This window comes from Apis florea, unplaced genomic scaffold, assembly GCF_048593485.1.
Source record: "Apis florea isolate Af1SG1 unplaced genomic scaffold, ASM4859348v1 contig_1789_pilon, whole genome shotgun sequence".
NCBI classification, from domain to species: domain Eukaryota; kingdom Metazoa; phylum Arthropoda; class Insecta; order Hymenoptera; family Apidae; genus Apis; species Apis florea.
The window spans coordinates 1712596-1729321 of NW_028256481.1; the positions used below are offsets into that span (position 1 = coordinate 1712596).

The window sequence follows — 16726 nt, forward strand, 5'->3', positions numbered from 1 at the left end:
AAGTAAAATAAATCTTCTATTTTTTATATTTATAAAAATTTTCATCGAAATCTGCAATTATATATAATTGAAGTTTGCATTAGATGGAACAAAAGACGAAGATAGAATAAAATGGCTAGGATAGAGATAGAGTTTTTATCTTCTATCTATTTTATCTTTCATCTAAAATATAATTAAATTGTTTATAACTTAATATTATTGGCATACTCAATAATTCAAATAATATTTTATTTATCTTATTTATATCTTACATAATATCTACTATTTTTATGTTATGATAGTAAAAAATAATTATTTTACAATCAATAATTAGAAATAAATAATTTTATTCCATCTATTTAGAAAACTTTTGTATCTATCTACTATTTTGCATATTTAATGATTTCTGCATTATATGTATATTTAATTATAATTCTGAAATAATAAAATATTTTAGCTATAATTTAATCTAAAACATCAAATATTATTTTTAAATAGTGAATTAATAATTTTTAAATAAAATTTTAAATAGTCTTAAATTTTAAATTTAAATTATAATCGATAAAGATCAAAATTCATATTTATATAAAGAATGAATTTACGTTTTTATTTACATTGAAAAGAAATAAAAAAATAAATAAATAATTTATTTCATGCTCAATTACCTTCATTATCTATATTTTCAACAATACAGAATTTATATATTATAAAGGAAAACAACATTTCTTTAATTAAAATTTTACTTAGTTCAACAAACTAATAATTGTTCGATATTCAAATAAATTTTCACAATCAATTTGTTTTTCTAACAAATATATATATATACTTCGTTAGTAATTTAAAGTAAAGTAGTAGACTAATTTAAAAATTGCAATATGTTACATATGATGTTTACTCATTACATAAATTATATGTAAGAAAATTAGCTGGCCTTTTTTTCTTTTTTTTTTCTTTTTTTTTTTTTTGATTATTTTTTTCTTTTTCAAATAATGATCCCACTCATGATTAATATATTGTAGCAATATTGTCGGACATGGTTAATTTCACGAATTTCGAAGTTTTTATCGGCTATTAATCGGTTTCGATGAAACAGCTGCGAATTCCAAATAAAGTATAAACTTATATAAATTTGTTTTTTATGGCAAAGTGGCAAAATGTAAACACAATATAAAATGATCTTCTTTTTTTTAAATTATATAAAATAAATTTAATTCCGATATTGCGGGATATGACTTGATAGAAAAATTTCTAAGATTAAATTAAAGAAAAAATTAAAGAAATATTTAATTAAAATAAGATAATTGAGATATTGAATAAGTACTTGGATTTTAATTAAGAATTGAAAAAAGTATTATATTAGTAATATTATAATATTGCAAAAATATTATAACAGGATTGTATAATTAACGAAATTTATTTTGATATAAATACTTTAATAGGAAGATATTGATCATATTTAAATAATTAAATTCTAAAATATTATTATAAATATTAAAATAAGTAATATTGCATAATTAATAAATTTTTAATTCTTAATTTTATTATGGTAAAATGAAACTTTTTCTATTAATTACTTATGATAGAAATATGTTTTTTTGCAATGACTTTAGATATAATTATAATTTAAAATTTGAGAATTTCTATAAAAAAAGAATAAAAAATATTTATTATTTAGTTAATTAATAATTAACTAAAATATTATATTGCATTATGTAATATCAAAAGTGTTCTTTTATTGATGCTACTTAAAAATATGAATATTTATACATCTATATTTTTCATATTTACATCATATATTATGTAGCAAAAACTCATTATACATTTCAAATTAATATTAATTAATAATCAATAATTAAATTAATAATTATAAATGGTTCACAAATAAATAATTTTTTGTTTTATTATTTGTTATTTTTTTATTTTTAAAAATCAAGTAATCTTTTAATATTATATTTGGATTATGACATTTAAATATCTTATAAATTATTATATTTTTATTATTATATTAATTAAAAGAAATAAAAAGTAATTAGTCTACATCTCCATTTGATTTTAATGATTTTATAATAAATGAATTGATAATATCGAAGTGCTTTATTATATTTATAAATTATTCATTCAAAGATTAATCAATTATTAATTTGAAAATTATTTTTTTCACAGTCACGTGTAAGAGCTAAATAATTTTAATATAAAAAAATATTTACAATAATAATTAATATCTATAATTTTATATCAGATCGAATTCAAACAATGGAAAAAGTTTCATTACTTATGTTAAATAATTTTATATAAATAATATAAATAAAATTTTCACGATACTACAAATCTTTATCTAATTCTTATTTTTGCAGAATTTGAAAAATCATATTCTAAAGGATTAAGTAATTTGAAAATAATTTTTACAATCACATTTAAATACTAACATAATCCTAAAATAATAATTCTAATGTTTATACAAACTTAAAAAATTATTACTTGATATCTATCTAAAACAGTATTTTAATGTGGTTCATTTGAAAAATAATGCATTTGACTAATTTTAAAATAACAATTTTCACAATATTATTACACATTTCTATTTTCGCAGATCAATTAACAATGTAAAAAAATTTCATTATATATTGAAAAAAATCATGCACAATCACCATGAATTACGATAATCAAACTGAATTAGCGCACATTTTAGCATCGACAGTGCACAAGTAGATTCAAGATTCGTCGAACACTTTTTGCTATTTCCTTTCCAACGCCTACGTACCTCGAATCTTTATCGCAGATTGCACTCTAATTCTCTGGAATCCAATACTCCTGTTTGCAATTGAACACCCATAGAAATCGGCAAAACGATCGTCATCGTGTATCAGGTGGACGATAACGACTCGATGGGAACGTTCTTGTTTGCCGATCGATGTCCGTCGCATTTCACCTGTCGTTATCGCCAACTCGATTTCCTTTATGGCTATTGGGACGGCCGATCGTTTTTGCCGCGCGTAGAAAGCCCAAGTCGCGTTGCACGTTTCGTTTTTCTTCGATTATCATCCTGCCGCTTGAACGCTTAACGAAATAACGAGGATTTGTGCCTTTAATCCTTGTGACGAAAGGAGAAGGTATTCGATTTGATCGAAAATAGTCGTTTTCTCGTCATCCAGAGTTTTTGATTAACACGAATCGATCATTTCTATGAATATTATTGGCGTTTAACTATTTGGCAATGTAATGAAATAACAAGAAATTCGATTCAGAAAATTTTTAATTTTTTAATATCTTCTTATAGATTTCTGATCATTCTTTTGAGAAATAATGAGAAAATAATTATTCCTTGTCATCAAGATTTTTGATAAATATTTGATCATTCTATAAATACATTGTAGTATCATCGTTGCTATTTAATCTTTTGACAATGTAATGAAGAGTAAGAAGAAATTCAATGTAGAAAATAATTATTTAGATTTTTGATGAATATTAATAAAAAGTTAGATTGTAAACTTTATTTTATTTAAATTTCAACGATTTTTAACAATTTATCCAAATTACTATAATTATAAAAATCGAAGGAAAAAAGATTTATTTGTTACGAAATTGAGATATAAATTGTTAATTACAATTAATAGCGATTTCTTAAATAAAGTATTTTCAAGTGAAAATAATTAATCTTCGAAATTTTTCTCTCATCATTGTTCCGTGACTAATCAACCAACCAGTGCAAAACATTCTCAAACTTCTTTCAACTTCATAAAACTTCTTCTAAAAGTTTCATTACATCAGTTGAGTATAAAAACTGGCAGTAGAAAGACAGGTGTCCTTTCGTCGCAGGTATCCTCATCCACCCCAAATCACCCCTTTAAAGAATATCATCGTCATGCTGCACGCGTCGACGAACGGTACTCATTGTCAATCTATGACTCTTTCCTAATCTTTGAATCATCAAACCAGCTGTAGCATGAGAGCATGAATTAAATCAGCTGATAGTTGGCTGATTTGGTGTGGAGTGAAATTCTAAACGAATTAGAAGAATGCACGCTCTTTAAGCTTCCTTCGCATAAAAATACAAATATAAAATAATCATATTTCTATGATTGATTGATTGTTTATATATGTATATGTATGTAAATTTTATTACCAATATGAAATATAGATTAAATGTTTTGTTTATAAATTGTGAATACATAGTGCAAAAAAAGAAGACTGTGATATTTATTTAGTTCATTAAAAAAATTATTTTTTACAACTTTTCGATTATTTTTGTTACATGAATTTTGTAGAAATACCTAAAAGGACTTATTTTCATAATACATGTTAATTATACAGATTTTGGTTACAAAGAATGGAATAATTTTTAACATTTTTCGTGTTTTTTAATAAAATTTAAAAAATCTTAAATTTAATTGAAAATTTTATCAATTATTAATAATTTGTATATTGTAATACATACTTACATCTTATTATTTTTTATTATACTTTTATGGTTAGACAGCTCTTCTGATATTCAATTGAGAATATCTGTTCACTTAAAATATTTGTTCACGAATCACAAGTCACTGCACAAGTAACTGATTTAATAAAAAAATTCTCCATTTAAAAATTATTATTAATGAAAATAAAATTACTATTATTATTAAATATCGTTCAAGCCTTTCTATAAAAATTTTAAACATGAAAAATATCAAAAATTGTGAATGATTTTTTTTGACTATACATTGCGAATTTTACTACCATCTCAAACCCCATTCAACCGCACACCACACTATCCTAACAGGTTCCATCATCTCATTATCCTTCCAAATCCACCCAAACACCAAAACCTTTACCGTTTCTCCCCGCATAATTTGCCTCGCGTGGCCCACATAGCAGCCCTCCCCAACAATTAATTCAACCGCGCCTTTTTCGTCCGATATAACCAGAACGTCCACAGGGAAACGTAACAGGGGAATTCTGTCAATGGAATATGGGGTACCGTCCACGCAAGGTGCACCATGTCCGTTTTTCTCCTTCCCCCTCTCCTTCTTCCCGTGTTCTTTCTATTAGTGATGGACTGTGGTGTTTCTCAAGCAATATCCACCAATATGAAGTATGTGCTCAGTGTGACAAATATAAGGAATATTACATTCTATACATGATTTTCTATCAAAAAGAATCGAATTTGATTGTAAATGATATTTATTAAATTGAATTGTTGTAGATTTCGAATATTTATAATATATTCATCAGAAAATGTACAATATATGTGGTCTTGAGATTCGATTCTTTTTGATTCTTTTCGATGTTTTTGATTCCTACGTATTAACCAAGTATTCGAAAATTTATATACTGGTTCGAATAATTTTCATATTTTTGCCATCGTCGTAATATCGATATTATTTAATTTTGATATATTCAAGTAAATAGAACATCTATTATCCGAACTATCTTTATATATTTGCAACAGTATAAACAAATGTCTTTCTTTATTATTATACTATTATATGTATATTTTATATATATATATTCTTTACTATTGAAAGTAAAATTTGAAATTGATATATTGTATAAACGTGTAATATTAATTATTGAAATTTGAAATAAAAAAAATACAGACGAAAATTGGCAAAAGAATATAATATCATTGGCATTAAAAAATATTCGAAGAAATAAAATTAAAAATTATTTTCAGCATGTATATTTTTCAAATATATCTTATAATAAGTTCGTACAAATTAAAAGAAATTTTTCTTTTATTGTAAATAAAGGTATTATTTTCCTCAAAATGTAAAAAAATTTCAAAATTCCTTTTATTCAAACTATTTCATCTCTTTGCTAATTCAAATAATATCGTCCAATAGAAATCCACTATATTTAATATTAGATTTTCACATTTTGCAAGGAAAATTACAAAAATCATTTCTCTCCTGCATTTATGCTGACTTTTATTCAATTAACGAGACAAATATATACGAATTCATTTTCTTCCAAGATTTCTAACCTCAAAAATCTCTATGTGATATACCTATTTGAATACGCATAGAGATAGATATAAAAGAAATTTTACATCTAATGTTAATCATAAAATTATATATCAAACCTATCACTACTTCCATCCTCGTCAGTCAAATCAAACTATTAATTTAAATAATGGAAATCCCATTATATTTGATATCTAACCTATCTTTCTAATACTACTAAATTTATCCATCTCCTCACCAATTCAATAAAAATTTTATCATATTTTATTAAAAAATTGCTCAAAAATCATGAAAGAGACACGCTCTCAACCAATTATCCAATCTATCTCATTCCTTTACCGATTCAAATAATAAAAATCCTACTATATTTGATCACAAAATTGGTCAAACTACTCTCTCTAATACTACTTATCCATCTCCTCACCAATTCAATAAATACTTTATCATATTTGACTACCAAATTGCTCAAAAATCACATATATAACCAATTATCCAATCTATCTCATTCCTTTACCGATTCAAATAATAAAAATCCTACTATATTTGATCACAAAATTGGTCAAACTACTCTCTCTAATACTACTAAACTTATCCATCTCCTCTCCAATTCAATAAATACTTTGTTATATTTGACTACCAAATTGCTCAAAAATCATATATATAGCCAATTATCCAATCTATCTCATTCCTTTACCGATTCAAATAATAAAAATCCTACTATATTTGATCACAAAATTGGTCAAACTACTCTCTCTAATACTACTAAACTTATTCATCTCCTCTCCAATTCAATAAATACTTTGTTATATTTGACTACCAAATTGCTCAAAAATCATATATATAACCAATTATCCAATCTATCTCATTCCTTTACCGATTCAAATAATAAAAATCCTACTATATTTGATCACAAAATTGGTCAAACCTACTCTCTCTAATACTATTAAACTTATCCATCTCCTCACCAATTCAATAAATACTTTATCATATTTGACTACCAAATTGCTCAAAAATCACATATATAACCAATTATCCAATCTATCTCATTCCTTTACCGATTCAAATAATAAAAATCCTACTATATTTGATCACAAAATTGGTCAAACTACTCTCTCTAATACTACTAAACTTATCCATCTCCTCTCCAATTCAATAAATACTTTGTTATATTTGACTACCAAATTGCTCAAAAATCATATATATAACCAATTATCCAATCTATCTCATTCCTTTACCGATTCAAATAATAAAAATCCTACTATATTTGATCACAAAATTGGTCAAACTACTCTCTCTAATATCTACTTATCCATCTCCTCACCAATTCAATAAATACTTTATCATATTTGACTACCAAATTGCTCAAAAATCACATATATAACCAATTATCCAATCTATCTCATTCCTTTACCGATTCAAATAATAAAAATCCTACTATATTTGATCACAAAATTGGTCAAACTACTCTCTCTAATACTACTAAACTTATCCATCTCCTCACCAATTCAATAAATATTTTATCATATTTGACTACCAAATTGCTCAAAAATCACATATATAACCAATTATCCAATCTATCTCATTCCTTTACCGATTCAAATAATAAAAATCCTACTATATTTGATCACAAAATTGGTCAAACCTACTCTCTCTAATATTATTAAACTTATCCATCTCCTCAATTCAATAAATACTTTATCATATTTGACTACCAAATTGCTCAAAAATCACATATATAACCAATTATCCAATCTATCTCATTCCTTTACCAATTCAAATAATAAAAATCATACTATATTTGATCACAAAATTGGTCAAACTACTCTCTCTAATACTACTTATCTATCTCCTCACCAATTCAATAAATACTTTATCATATTTGACTACCAAATTGCTCAAAAATCACATATATAACCAATTATCCAATCTATCTCATTCCTTTACCGATTCAAATAATAAAAATCCTACTATATTTGATCACAAAATTGGTCAAACTACTCTCTCTAATACTACTTATCCATCTCCTCATCAATTCAATAAATACTTTATCATATTTGACTACCAAATTGCTCAAAAATCACATATATAACCAATTATCCAATCTATCTCATTCCTTTACCGATTCAGATAATAAAAATCCTACTATATTTGATCAGAAAATTGGTCAAAAATCATAAGAAAGATCTATATTGAATCTATCACTAAACCAAATTATCTAACCTATTTCTCCAATACTACTGAACTTATCCATTTCCTCACCAATTCAATAAATATTTTGTCATATTTGATTACCAAATTGCTCAAAAATCACATATATAACCAATTATCCAATCTATCTCATTTCTTTACCGATTCAACTAATAAAAATCCTACCATATTTGATCAGAAAATTGGTCAAAAATCATGACCTGTATCCATCACTACTTCTACCGCCGTAAGTCCGTTGGCAAGTTCTGGGCCCGTTGGCCGCGAGAGGCGAGAGAGGAGGCTCTCCGGTGAACGGGGCACACGGCGGTGCCCCATTGGACAACGGGCACGCGTACGCACCTGCCACGCATCTTTTTTGAGCCGCCTTTGTCGAGCCGGCCGGGAACAAACGGCGTGCAACCAAGAGCCAAGAAAGTTCCGGGGCCCGTATAATGGGGCCCGAAGAGTGACGGAAATGCGTCCCGGTGAACGGGGACAAAAGGAACGGGGTACTGACGCGATTAGTCGCGTAAATTATTAATCGACCCCCGGACTCATGTTACTAAGGGTCCCGTTTGGGGTGCTGCAGGTATGCTTGATGGACGTCTGTATTAATGAATGGGCTTGCGAATTTTTTTTTTCCTTTCCTTTTCTTTCACTGGATTTTTCTCCTTTTTTTTTTTTTTTTTTTTTTTTTTGGAGAAGAAGAAGTTTGGAGAGAATTTGACGAAGAGTTGAATAGTTTGGAGGTTTGACGATTAAACGTGATGTGGTGTTTGTATATGTAAGGTTTGAATCGTAGATTTTTGAATTTGGGAAAGCGTGGATGTCGATGAAGTGAATGTCGTTTTGATTTTTGTTCGAGTTTGATGAGAAAATTGTGCTTAGTTTTTAAGATTTGAGGGAATGCTTCAAGAAGTTAAAGATTACGTTTCTCTGTCTGAGAGTTTAATGAATTGCATTGAGTTTTTAAGATATGAGTAAAAAAAATGATATTACGATATTGATGAAGTGAATTTTGTTTTAGAAAATTGAAAATTTTGTTTGAATATAATAAATAATTTCATTAGATTTCTATGGAAATTTTAGATATTGATAATGTAAATATTGGTTGGAAAATTGAAGACTTTGACCTCTTTGTTTAAGAGTTGATTGAGTTTTTAAGATATGAATGAATGTTGACGATGTGAATATAGTTTTAGAATGTTGAAAAATTAATTTTTATTCGAATTTCTCTCGAATTTCCATTGAAATTCTAATTTAAAATTTAATTTTTTGAGAGTTTAATAATTAAACATAGAACTTATCAATATTAATGCAACGTTGTTGATTCTTGGGATAAGAAGTATGGATTTTGCTAAAGTAAATATTGTTTTATAATTTTGTTGAGTTTCTTAGATGTATATTAATGTTTGACGATGTTTGACAAAGAATCGTATTGGATCTTTGAAATAAATATTTTAATGCATAATATTTTAAAAAATTGAAAATTTCTTGTGTTATTCAATATTTTATTGAAATTTAACAAAGAAAATTAAATTTAAAAAAAAATAATTTTTCTTATTCAAATGTAAGTAGTGTGAATATTGTAACGAAGGGATATTTTTTTTTCAAAATTCATGATTCTATTATATTGTTTAAATTTTTATCGAAATTTAACGAAAAATTACACTGCTTTTTTTTATTTACTTTTTTTTAAGTTATAAAGACTTCAAATTAATTCTAAATTATAAATTTTAAATATTTAACATTAATAATTTAAATATTATTTTATATTTTTTAAATACTTTTTCCTAATGTGTACAAATATTTAATGTATATATTTTTCGAAATTTATTGAATCGATTAAAATTAAATTTTTCTTTTATTTTAACAAAATCTTCATATATATTATCTTTTTTTTAAGATTACATAAAAATTGGATTTTAAATTTTATGATTTCAAAGAGAAATCATGTAATTTGAAAAGAAAATTTCGAAAAGTTCAGCTGGATCCGTTTTCTTGTCCTTAATAGCTTTCAATTGAATAGCATAGTAGATACTTTTTTCTGATTTCATACCTATTGTTGGATATTGAAAACAGGTCGAAACCAGCTATTCTTTGAAGATATGAAGAAAAGTGTTGCGTAAACGGTGGCACAGAAAAGAACATTTAAAAACTTTCTTAGAATCTTGTTTTCCTGCTAAGTGACTTGGTAAAGTCGAAAATTTCTTATAAGATGTTCAGAAAATTTACTAAATGAAATATTTACTACAATATATTCAAATATACTATTAAAATATTTTACTTTTTCAAATTAATTTTAGTTTACAACTTTTTAACATTAAGTGGAATTAATATATGTAAATGTAAACACAAATAATAAATTGTTGAAATAAATACACGAGGATAAATTAAAAAGAAGAAATATTGTATGAAAATAATAATAAATGAGGTTAATATTAGGCAAATTTTATAATATTGATATTTCTATCTCAATAATGTTTCTTAATATTTTCAGTTTGTAAAATTTATACTATATTTTTCAAGAAAGAAAATGAAATACAATTCTATTATGAATATTTAAATTTTTATACGTTATTTTTAAACTTATTTAAATATTTAAATGTAATATTTTATTTATAATTAATAATTGAATTTTTTAAAAATTTACTAATATAATTTTTTAAATTATCGCTTCAAAAAATAATAACATGATTAGGATAATGTATTTTTACATTCATTCATAAAAAGAAAATATTTTTCCACTTGGCAAGTGATATTTTCATAATAGATATTTGCATTTTTTATTTCGCATCAACGAATTCATTTTTCGTCGAAGGATGAAAATTACATTGTAGAATCTAGAAAGCCTTTTCGAAGTTATATTTCTTCCCCTAGAAACGAATTGGTCCCTCGAGATTACGCCTTATGCCGCTTCTTTTTACAGAAAATTTCCACAAAAGATCCTTCTCACTCGAAACTATTTAAGAAAGTACTACATCGAGTTTCAATACTTTTAATTAAGAAGAAAGAATTAAATTCTTATGTAAATAAATTATTAAATCTTAAAAATTAAATGATTAATTTAAAAAAGATTGTAAGAAAAGAAATAATATACTATTCAAAATTATTACTATATTATTATTATATTGTTATAATTATATTCTATTATAAAAGAAAAATAAATTACATACAATAAATATTGATTCTAGTACTTAAAATTTTTCTGTTTTAGATTTTTAAAAATTATGAAAAAATTGAAAAATTCTAATAGTTAGTAAATAAGTTTAAGTAATTAATTTTTAATTATTTAAAATTAGAATAACATTTTTAAGATATTCAAAAATGAAAAGTCTAAAAATATTTATGAAAAAATGGTATAAAAATAAAATAGTAAAATTTTCATTTTTCACTATTTTTTAAAATTTAGAAATATATGATGAAATATATAATCCCCAAGAATAAATATACAAATTCAACTTACCAAATACTAGACATTTCTATGTATAAAATTTTACGATTACATTAATGAATAATATTTATGCAAATTCAAATTTTGATTAACACAATTAATAATATAAAACAAATATTTATTTCATTTTTTAAATATCATAATAAACAGTGCATAAACTTTTATATTTTGTATGCACTCTGTAAATTTTCTATAAACGAATAAACATCCGTAGTCTACGAAACGAAACATTAAACTCAATAAAATTTCGAATATCTTTTGGTCATCTAATTTGCATGATCCACCACTTCACCACGCTATTCTGCACTCTTGACTTTATAAGTGGCGATCAAATGCCAACTAATTTCAAAGAATTTCCCCCTTATCTTTTTCTCGACATATCGTTAAATCCTTCCATCCATTTTCATCGTAAAATAGTCGTCGTCTTCAAACCTTCCCGATGTGAACCCGTCTTCACCTTCTCCGAAACTCGAAGAGAATTTTTTTAACACGCACCTGTTCCTCCTAAGAGCATTTTTTTCGGGGGATGGAAGTCAGTCTCTATCTTCAAGGATCAAACATCTGCCCCGCGTAACAAGTCCGAGAGAGAATCTAATTTGTGAATGCTGCAACCGTTCTCTTGCGTTAATAAATAATAACGGAGCTTATATAACTCGTTTATGGATTATTAAAAAAAAAAAAAAAGAAAAGAGAAAGGAAAAAAATAAAAGAGAGTATATGAGTATCGCGTTATGAAGGGTCATTCAGGAAACTAAAACGATCCACGCATCTTTTATAGGATAAATAGGGGATTGGATATAGTAATAGAGGATTGAATAGGTTGATGATTATAGGTTACACTTATCTGTGATATATAATATATATATATTATGCACTTTTTACTGATTTCATGTGTAGTATGAAGATTGAATATGATGAATATTGTTAATTTCAAAATACCTGATCATATTAGAACATATTAGATTGATACATTTTATAAAAAATTATAGAGTGTTGATGTATTCGTAGAGCCATTTGCAAGATTTTTCTAGAGAAAAAAATAACATGAACAAAAAAGTTGATTTATTATAATGTCAGTTGAGATACACTAATAATTAATAGTGAAAAAAATTGATTTTAATATTTCTTATTTAATATATAAAAGATAGTTTCTGTTACAATTAAAAAATTCTAATTTTAATGAAATTAATTTTTGAGATATTTTTGAAATTTTAAATCTTTGTTCTTATATTGTAAATAATTTTTGAATTTCTAATTTTTATTAAATTATTAATTACAATATTTTTTCTTTTGTAATCTTATATAAATTATAAATTTATTAATATTTTAAAATGAATAAAAATAAATATATATATTAATAAGATTGATGTTTACAATATAAATGAACGAATTAGAAATTCTTGTGAAATAATGATTTTTTTCCAAACTTTTCATTGAAAATTATATTTATATAATAAGGATCATAACTTGCATATTGTAAAGAAAACAAAAATTAAATTATTATAAATTACTAAAAATTCTTTTGCTAAGATTTATTCATTAACCAAATGTTTGCACGAGATTATGAATAATTAATTTTCCATACATAAATGCATACATGTATATTTAACTGTAAAACAAATAATTTGAGGTTATGAAATATTTTTTCACATATAAATGCACATATATATTTAATAATAGTAGAATATATATGAAATAAAACTAATGCTATAAGAAAAATAAATAAACGAATGTTTTTGATATATTTCGACAAGAAAAGAGAACACAAAAAGAAAATTGTATAGATTGGTATTTTGCACTAACTTTCATACATAATACTTCATGATGAGAGAAAACAAAACGGATGAACTGTTCCGTTGCTTGTGGAACAGTTTATGGGTCGATTTACATCGCCAAATCGCTATTGGTTGCATTTTCAATATTAAACTATTATTATATATGTCTTATGAATATCAAAAAAAAGCAATTACAAAAAATAATTCATTAGAAATCATGTTATTTAGTGATAGTTTTTAAACGAAGAAATAAACGCGAGAAGAAGAAAAAACAGAAAAGAAAACGTTTATACAAGTATGTATGAGGTGCACACGCGACGTGAAGATAAGTACTATGTGGTTTGTGGTTAGAGTGGATCAGCTGCACGCGGTTGAAACCGTTACAGATGCTAAAAATTCGCATAAATATTGCAGAACTGTAACATAATTAAAAATATTGGAAATTGATTTTCTTTTTAAGCAATACAGTAGTACATATAGTTGTGTGTTTTAAATGAAATGTTTATTATTGAGAAATTGCTTTCAAAAATAACGTTCAAAAAATGCTGAAATTTTATATAATATTTATTAGAATTATTATTTAAAATTTGTAGTATTGTAATATTTTTCTTCTTTTTTCCTTTTTATAAATTAATAAAATTTCTATACAAGCTGTAAAGATGTACGTCTTGTACATTCAGAAAAATTTAATTAGTTTGACAGTTTGTTAATACCAGAGATACCATAATTATAAGAATTTTTCCTTTTGGAATATGAAATGAAATAATAGAATGAAGAATTTTTATTATTTTTTACCAAATTTAAAAATAAAAAGAAATTTTTGAAAAAAAAACATAGAATGTATAATTCTATAGAATTCTATAGTAGATACAATATTGATAAGGTAAATTTATAGATAATTAGAGATTATAAAATAGAAACATTATGATTTTATATTTAATATATATATGTATATATTTTCAAAATTTTAGTTAAAATAGTAGTGTCTTTTTTTTTTTTTAATTCATTTTATTCATAATATATTTTATATTTATTAAATCTTCTAATTTATTTTGTTTCTTTCAAAATCTCTTTCTTTTATCTATTATTTATATTCTTAAAATCTTTTCCATTTATAATTACTTCAAAATAATAGCAGAATGTTATATAAAAAAGTTTTCTAATTATATGAAATGTTTATTTCTTATCTCTTATTTTTATAAATGCTTCAAGTATTCTTCATTAAATCTCTTTATCTTTTTATTTTTATATTTTCTTTATTAAAACCTTTGTACTTTTTACTTCTAGTGAAATAGTGATGTCAATTTTTTTTTTATTTCAATAAAATATTCTCTATATTTTTACATATATTCATATATTTTTTATTTTTCGTGATGTATGTGTATATATATTTTTCAAGATATGTTACAATATCTAAAATTTTACACATCTTTTATCTTTTAAATAAAGTTACAAAGTTAGAAGTCCATGCGATCATTCATTTTTAAATTATCATTGGCTTTATTGTAGCAGATCCACCGCGTCATAAAGAACCATATTTATTTCGAAGTTGAATGCCACTTTTACAACACCCTATAGTTCAATCAGAGTCGGTGACAAGCAGTTTATTTGACTAACGAGATAATGGCCGTCTTTGTCGCTACCAAAAAGCCGATTATGCAGTGATTGCTCTTTAACCAGCGACCTTATCTTTGCGCTTTTCACTCTGGAAAATCTTACTCGCTCTTATCCACGTCATATATCTTCAAACACATTGCATTAAATATTTATCAAAAATATTATTTTTGACAAAATAATATTAATATATATAAATATAAATTATAAATTCTAACGAATAATTTTTCTAAAATATAATTCTCAAAGACGTATAAATATAATTTTTGATTCAATTACTATTTTTTTTCTTCTTATGTAATTTTCTTTTGTAATTTGTTCAATATTTGGTAAGTTTTTTTCTTATCATTTGGTACTTTTAGAACGATAATTTTTTTTTTAAATCGTTATTTTTTTTAATGCAGGATTTGCATGGTTTAGATTTTTCTGTCAATAAAATTCATCTTTTGACAAATTAAATTAAAGAAATTTTCTTATAATTTATAACAAAGTTTAGAAAATGACTTTTCATTAAAATTTATATATATAATTAATGTTAATTTCTTTTAAAATACTATTATTTACTATTCCATTTAGCATAATATAAGTAGATAAAGAAATTTCAACACTTGATTATCTCCTTCCCGTACCATTTAGCTCGATAAAATCCGAGTCCAAGCATTAGCCACTTTGCAACGTAGATTATAAGAATCGTAATTTTCTCGTGGCGTACTGGTAAGAACTAAATCTCGATTGAAAAAATTTATTCTACGAATCCCACTCGTGCTATTCATATTTGGGGCGAAATCTTCAGGAAGGGGTTATTTTATATTTCAAATTTTTTAGAATACATAAAAATAAAGAGAATTCGAAATTGATCTGTTCAAAAATGAGTTGCGACGATAGTTAGTTATGAGAAAAATTGGTAGTTTCTATTACGTGGATGTCGAAATAAATTTGAATTAGTTTATATTGCAAAAATGACATTGGTATTTTACGGCAAATTGAGAGAAAGATAATATATATCCTCGATGTTCAATTGAGTTTTTTCGATTGTAAAGCAAATGCAATAATAAGATGTCAGAAAAAGTAAAATCTCCGAGTGTCTAACATTTCACTATATGAATTTATCTATCATTTATTTTTTTAATTTAAAACTCTCAAAGCCTAAATAATAATTAATTAATAGATAAGGAATTAATTAATAAATAAATAAAAAATAATAAATAATAGAACAGAAAAAAATATATATATATTCATACATTTTATAAAAATTTCAAAGAGAAAAGTTTTGGATTCGAATTTTCGCGAATCTTATCGATTTCAAGAATTTTGATAAAATATCCAAAAATTTGAACAATTCTAGAAAAAAAAAAGAATCTATCCTTTGTTGAGCATTGACGAAAAAAAAAAAAAAATAGTCGAACGCGAGTTACATCAATTATCAGACGTCGAAACGATCCGTGATATCCGTTTAAAATTGCAATCGGTCATAAATTGATCGAAAAGCAATCGATTGCACCGGGGACAAAAGATATCGACCCGCATCGTCCGAACGCGAATTGACGCGATCCACAATGTATTTCTACAATACACACGGAACTGCTCTGTCACGAGACAGGTGTCGTCGGTATTGTCCGTGTAACTACTGTACAGAGAGGGAATATCGTCTTGAACCTGTACGGCAACAGCTGAATGATCATCGTTGCGAGATGATGCCCGTATGCAGCTGCTCTGTTGCTTTTAATTCTTCTCTATGTGTTTGTAATTTTGTTTTTGGAAGATACGAGGAGTAG

General features: G+C 24.9%; 1 protein-coding gene and 1 long non-coding RNA gene across 2 annotated transcripts in view; one reads left to right on the top strand and one right to left on the bottom strand.

Annotated features, from left to right (window-relative positions):
• Positions 1 to 16726, top strand: part of neur (E3 ubiquitin-protein ligase neur) — a 181317-nt gene that overhangs the window by 56739 nt on the left and 107852 nt on the right. The gene's annotated exons all lie outside the window — the stretch shown is intronic.
• Positions 11664 to 12603, bottom strand: LOC147658677 (uncharacterized). Its single transcript, XR_015292825.1, has 2 exons — positions 12502 to 12603; positions 11664 to 12167 (listed from the first exon to the last, which is right to left on the bottom strand). It is a non-coding gene; the product is annotated as an uncharacterized LOC147658677 (long non-coding RNA).